We start from the raw sequence: 7,018 nt of genomic DNA, 5'->3' as shown, positions 1-7,018 counted from the left end.
GTAGATCATAACAAATTTGAACATAAACGTTGCATTTGAAGCTTTATATAAGCCAGAAAGTGACATTTTTTGATCTCTTTAAAATTGCGTCATATTTTTGATCATTATGGTATACGATATTCTAAAGGAATTTTGCTCAACAAATAAACAAAGGTGTTTATGGGGTGTGTAATTCAACGATCTGTAGCTGGGCCGGGGTATCGGCAGTAGGAACGTGCAGTTAGAACAAAACACGCCCAATTTCATTCGCTATAAATAGGCATGGGCGTACGGTGTTATATGAAAATAATGTGTATCATAAATATAATACTCAGATTAATAATTTTTTTCAAAAAACTTTATGCTGTTTGAATCGTTACTGTTGAGTTGAAGAGATAAACACTAAAGCTTTTTATTAAGGCCCTTATTGAATTTTGGACGCGTATGCTCCGTCCGACGGAGTTCGTCCGACAGCTATCTTAAAAAACACGACGGACGGTCCGTCGCGGACGAATGTCAAATCTTGTCCTTATTTTCAAAAAACACAATTTTCTCATTAAATATTGATTTTAGATATAGGAAGTTATTAATAATATAAGATTAAACAACTATTACACAGTACTTCACAGGAAGTAATTGTTTAATTTTATGTTGTTTACAGTAAACAGTTTTAAAAATTATTTGAATTTAGAATTTTGGGAGGGCTTTAAGAGAGGGTATTTCTAAAGTTGCCACCGTTGTGTAAAGTAGAAAAAGGACATTGTACTATGAAACAACAGGATGAGTGGGGGGGAGGTACAGGTGTAAGTTATCGATTGCGAACTAACTAAATCGTTACTAATTACTAACTTTGAAAAGTTCTTTTTAAGATCAAAAAAGGTAAAACTAAAACCTATACTATCATTTGAGATTAAACAGGAAGTTCTAAATAATGTTGCCCTGGAGATAAAATCTATTTATCAAATTCCTGAAAAGAGCTTTTCGACAGCACTTAATGTGGTCGTTTTCCAGAGGATATCGGTTAGTTTTCAGCCTTTTTTATCTTCTGTGTGGAATTTGGCGCTAACTCCGGTATAAAGAAATATCCGGCCTAAGTTTGTTGCCAAAACGGCAACTTCTCTGTAGCTTCATCGCAAACCCTATTATGAACTATAATAATACACCAAACAGATCATCCACGTTATTATTAACTCACCATATAAATGAAATATTATTTTGTCTGACTATGTGTAGTTGCCTACCTTTAATAAATTTATTTGGTTTAAAACACAAATATACGATCGTCCTTGATATTAATAATTAAAAACTACGAACGAAAAACATTATAACAAGATCAAAACAATAAAAGTTTCACAACTTAACTAATATACTAAAATGAAAATTTACATTTATAAAGTTAACATCTCTAATTAAATTTGGACGAAAAGAATATTTCTGTTTGCTCTAGGTAATTTTCTCAGGGAAAATATGTAATAAATATATATATATATATATATATATATATATATATATATATATATAAACAAAAATGACTTTTTAAGTCAAAAAAAAAGTCAAAAGGACAAGTTATTCCAAAAAAGGACTGTCCTTTTCAAAAAAGAACAGGTGGCAACCCTAGGTATTTCTGGAATGGAAATTTAATGTCAAATCTATAACTATATTTTGAAAATATGTTCCGGCCACCTATGTTTACAAAAATGTCTAAAATGTGCTTTACCATTGCCTCCATATTCTAAAAAAAATGAAAGAAAAGTTACCAACCATTTAAACCTAATATAGAACTGTTTCGGCATCTTGAGTCACCCTGTTCAGTAACTGAAACTTTAACAAAAATTCAAGTAACTGAAAGTTTATATAGAAGTAACTGATAAATATTTATATTCTTTTAAAATACAGGAAGTAATTGTTTAATTTTATGTTGTTATGGTGTTCAGTTTTAAAAATTATTGAATTTAGAATTTTGGGAGGGCTTTAAGAGAGGTATTTAAAGTTGCCACCTCGTTGTAAAGGAAAAAGCACATTGTACTATGAAACAATAGATGAGGGTACAGGTGTAAGTTATCATCAGAAACTAACTAAATTGTTACTAATTACTAACTTGAAAAAGTTCTTTTAAGATTAAAAACTTAAAACCCATAATTATCATTTGAGATTGTTCTAAAGTTCTAAATAATGTTGCCTTATTCTAAATACAGTAAATTATTTATAAGTTAACATCTCTAATTGTTAAATTTGGACGAAAAGAATATTTCTGTTTGCTCTTAGGTAATTTTCTCAGGAAAATATAATAATATATATATATATATATATATATATAGAACAAAAACACTTTTAAGTCAAAAAAGTCAAGGACAAGTTATTCAAAAAGGATCTATCCTTTTCAAAAAGAACAGGTAAAACTTATGGGTATTTGGAATGGAAATTTAATGTCAAATCTATAACTTATGAGTTTTGAAACATGTTCCGGTCACCTATGTTTGCTGTGTAAAATGTCTAAATGTGCTTTACCATTGCCTCCATATTCTAAAAAATGAAAGAAAAGTTACCAACCATTTTAACCTAATATAGAACTGTTTCGGCATCTTGAGTCACCCTGGTTCAGTAACTGAAACTTAACAAAAAATTCGGGCAACTTTGAAAGTTTATATAGAAGTAATCATGTTGTTTATATTCTTTAAACTGTGCTGAAAGTTTAAATTGAGAAAATCGACGTTGGAGCGATTTTCGAAAACTACTAACGTTTCAACACAAGTATATGTGGGATATTAATTATATTATTATATTAGACCTTATAACAAAAGTCATCTGAAAGTGTTAATGTAGTATATTAATATGAAGTAAAAATTTTACTAATTACTTTACTTTTACTTTACTAATTAAATTCGTTCCAAAAAACGATACGCCACTGGCCATTAGAACAATCCAAATGCGCCTAATTGCCGGGGTCGGAAATTTTAGATTTCTCTGTCTCTTCTGTCCTTGTTTGACACATTGGAATGTTTGATACACTACCAACGAGTATTTATGAATGAGATGTTCGGTCTATCTTTATAATGTCTTTGGTTTAAATATAAATCCGTCATGCGTCGTCTCTTGTTGTTTTTAACCAGTTTTATTGGTTTATTTCAAAAATGACAGATCGTATTTCAATTTTATTGGTTTGACGGAACGATGAACGACAAACCGACGCTGATGCGTATGAACTCGCCTTTAGATTTTTGACGCTTGTCAAAGTCTTGCCAAATTAGAGGTTATAATTTTGTGTCAACTTTTGTCAAATACCCTGCGTTTTGGAAGATGGTGCATTTTGATTCGTGTTATTACGTGTGTTTTGTGTCTTTTGAAGTCAAGTGGAGGAAAAATCGAGTGAAAATTAACTGTAGACCCAGAGCACAGTTTATGGCTAATACTCGCTGCCCAGGCAAAAAGTCTTATACACCAATAAAGTTACCATCATTAAAGTTCGTATACCATCTCGTCGTAAATAAGTGCATCTCGAATATGGTAGAAGGACCATACTAAACACATACTAAAAACTGGAGTAGCTGTAAAATATCGACATCACACGATACGTAAATAATTTTAGTACTGCACAAGAAAAATAATGCCAAAAGTACTGGTTTAAAAAATTAAGGTTAAAGTTAATTAATCAACCTTTAAGGTACATATAAAATATATAAGTGTTATTAATAATAAAATAGTTTGTTTTATTTATGTTGTTTTATTAATCCTGCGGAATATTACAAATTTGTATTTGTACATAATTTATATTGATAAATATAATCATAAATGCGGGAAGTTTCATAAAGCTTGAAAGTAAGAAATAGTTCTTTTTTATATTTTTTTGATATGTGGTGTCTTGTTCGTGTTGGTTTTGTATTAACACATACCATTTTTTATTAAATTAAATAACTCGATTACATTTTTTCAGTTTTATACTGTTTTTTTTCACAATATTTTGAAGTAATCACTTGTATGATCACTTGTCAGTCAAATTTTAAATATAATAATTTCCTGCTATGCGTTCCAGTTGTACCAACTTATTTCTTTGTAAAATAAAATAAACTACTTTGAAATTAAAATGACAGACACATCTATCACTGTCAAGGATCTTCTCGTTGGATAGACTATACATGTGTTTTAACTGTTTTGAAGCGTAATAACTTTTTGTCCGTACCTGTATAAAACTACCGAGCAAAAAAATATACATCTCTGTAACTTTTTACGTAAAAAATACCTCTTTGTAAAAATCGCTACGAGCAACCGTTCTTAATATATTTAGAATGGAAATAGTCAATACATGTCATTATTGACGAAAAATAAACACGTTGAGTACATAGTTTCACTGAAATAATAAACTTGGGAAAATTTTATTTTTTTAAATTAATCATAAATTTTTTTGCAAAAAACGATGATAAAACCGTTTCTGTTGAACTTTTGATACAAAAAAAATCAAATTTATGATTTCAGTTTCAGTCTAATATCTACACAGAGAGAAAGATTTAATTTATATAAGTGGGAGATATTTCTGATAATTAAATAATTTAATTTGTGTCGGGCAATTAAATATGTAATTGAAGGAATTCAGTTATTTAATTGGTTAAAGGAAATCATATTTGCTATAAGTAATATTTTACAATACAGAAAAAAACATGATTTAATTCTCTTAATAATAGTTTATTTGTTTCAGTATTTTATTATGATATCTATAATTAATGATTGTCAACAAGAATATCTTGATTTAATTGTGATAAGTAAATTATAATTTAGAATAGAAAGGTATATATTATTCCCAAATTTCATAAGATTTTTAAAACATGTATATTTTATACGTAACAGTAAACTTTAATTACGAGAAGCATACTAGTTTTGTAACTAAAATTATATTTTATTTGCGTAAAAACGATATTTTTTATACGCAGAATTAAGATTTAATTATTGTAAAAATTTGTTCAATATGCTGTAGGGCACTTGACTTGAAGCACAGCTTGAAGTATAATCGATTCTCTTGATTGAGCAACACTCGGTTTCCACTTTTTTAACTTCATTGACTTATTACATAATATGAACGAACATAGATAAGTCTGAATAAGGGTTCGTGAATCTGAAATTTGGAAAAAGATTATGTCCATCTGGGTTAGCGCATATTTATATGCTTTTGAAATTTAACATACCTTGTGATAATTCGCCTTGTAACAGGTCAACTAAAAACTCATTGTCCGTGTTGACACAAGTCTTTTTCTTCAGCTCCAAAGCTGCGTCAAACAGAGCAGAGAATTCCGTAAAAAGATTATTTTCTTTTTCTGGATATTCGGATATTCTATCTCAAAATCTTTTTCAGTCTGAAAATTAAGGCGTTTGGTATTAGAAAGAAAATCACAGTGGTAATAAAGTAATAATAATAATAACAAAAAGGGCTTACTAGGATATATCCAAAATGATACTTCAAAATAGGTCATTCGTTTAAAATACTGGACACCGTCTGATAGGCCGAAGTGACCAACTGAGTACGTCTGAAACTATTGGTTTCGATGCAGTGCTTGAGAACGTCCTCAAACGGCTCGGAATGATGTTCGAGCCAAATTTTGGGAACTTAGAGCTACTTCAGATATTTGATCTAAAAAAACATGAATATATAACGTGTGATAGTTTTTACAGAATAGTACTAACCTTCTCATGAAGTACTAATTTCATCATCGCAACTATCTGTTTCGGCTCTGGATTCCATTTTAGAAAGTACTCCTGCTTCTCTTAAAATGGCCAATTCGTTCTACAATTCACGGACTACCAAGAAATAGACGAACGCCAGTAATATTTTAATTCTAGGAGGCATGATTTAATTGCCACAAGTAAACTTTAATTTCTAGAATTATACAATTAATTTTATTCTCCCAATAAAATTATAATTATTAATATTTTTCTTTTCATTATTATGAAAAATGTAATTTAATTGGCGGAATAAAATTTTGGTAAAAGTGTTTAATTCTTTGGGTTTTTTATAAACTTAGCAAAGTTTTAGTTGAATAAACAATAATTTTATTGCTGTTACAATACATTTTTCAATTAAATAATTTAGTTACATTAATTAAGTAGAAAAATTAATTAATTTTATAGCAAATATGCTTTTCTTATTCGATTTCATATTTTCTGTTTTGAATTAAATTATTTTTAAGAAAATTAAATAAACTGATTTAATACGCACGAATAATTTATTTCTCTCTGTGTAGTCTTTAGTCAACATGTTTAATTTATGTCAATGGTGACAGGTATTAATAATTTCGATTCCAAATATCTCGAAAACCATTACTCGTAGCGATTTTTTCCAAGAGACCTTTTTCACGTTGAATACGTCGTAAATGTACATTTTTTACTCAGTAGTTTTGTACAGGTATGGACGAAAAGTTATTACTCTTCAAACCAGTTAAAAAATGTGTAGGTGGTGCCCTCTACAAGTAAGAGTCATATTGACGTCAAAATCAAATTTCTCATGTCAAAAAACTTCCAGACACCAATTTTCATCCAAATATTGAAGTTACTTCAGAAATTATTTGGAAAAAATCGCAATAAAAATAAAACTTCTATAAAGAACTAAGGAACTTTCTTCCGAAACTAAGCATTTTCGGACATATATTTATACGAACTTTTTTACCTATTTTTATCTACAGAATATGCTGCCGAAGTTTCCGGAATACAGTTCGGACCACCCTGTATATAAAATATATGCCTGTTTTGTTTAAAAATGTTAAAAATGCCTGTTTTGTTTAAAATACCTTTTTGCAGAAAGCCGAATTATTCTATACGCCTGCGACATAATGTTTTTTTTTATTGTTAAATATTTCATTCTTCTTTTTTCAACATTCATTTGTTAATTTATTAACGTATTTTTTTCCATTCCAGTTACCGATCATTTGACGTAATCCTAATTTCAAGAGTATAAATACCCGTATTGCAAAATACACCACAAATCTATATTAATTAATGGACTCTTATCGATTTTCGACGAAAAAACAAGGTTCAAGCCGTTACGAAACACATGTTT

At 29.1% G+C, this 7,018-nt stretch overlaps 1 long non-coding RNA gene across 1 annotated transcript; it reads right to left on the bottom strand.

The window, feature by feature from the left end:
- Window positions 1-5,053: 5,053 nt before the first annotated feature.
- LOC115879141 lies at window positions 5,054-5,435 on the bottom strand. Its single transcript, XR_004049669.1, has 3 exons — window positions 5,402-5,435; window positions 5,154-5,321; window positions 5,054-5,083 (listed from the first exon to the last, which is right to left on the bottom strand). It is a non-coding gene; the product is annotated as an uncharacterized LOC115879141 (long non-coding RNA).
- Window positions 5,436-7,018: the final 1,583 nt, after the last annotated feature.

This window comes from Sitophilus oryzae, unplaced genomic scaffold (genome assembly GCF_002938485.1).
Source record: "Sitophilus oryzae breed Bouriz unplaced genomic scaffold, Soryzae_2.0 scaffold_1576_pilon_pilon, whole genome shotgun sequence".
NCBI classification, from domain to species: Eukaryota; Metazoa; Arthropoda; class Insecta; order Coleoptera; family Curculionidae; genus Sitophilus; species Sitophilus oryzae.
The sequence above is the reverse complement of the archived record's forward strand: the minus strand, read 5'-3'. Positions and strand labels throughout refer to the sequence as shown.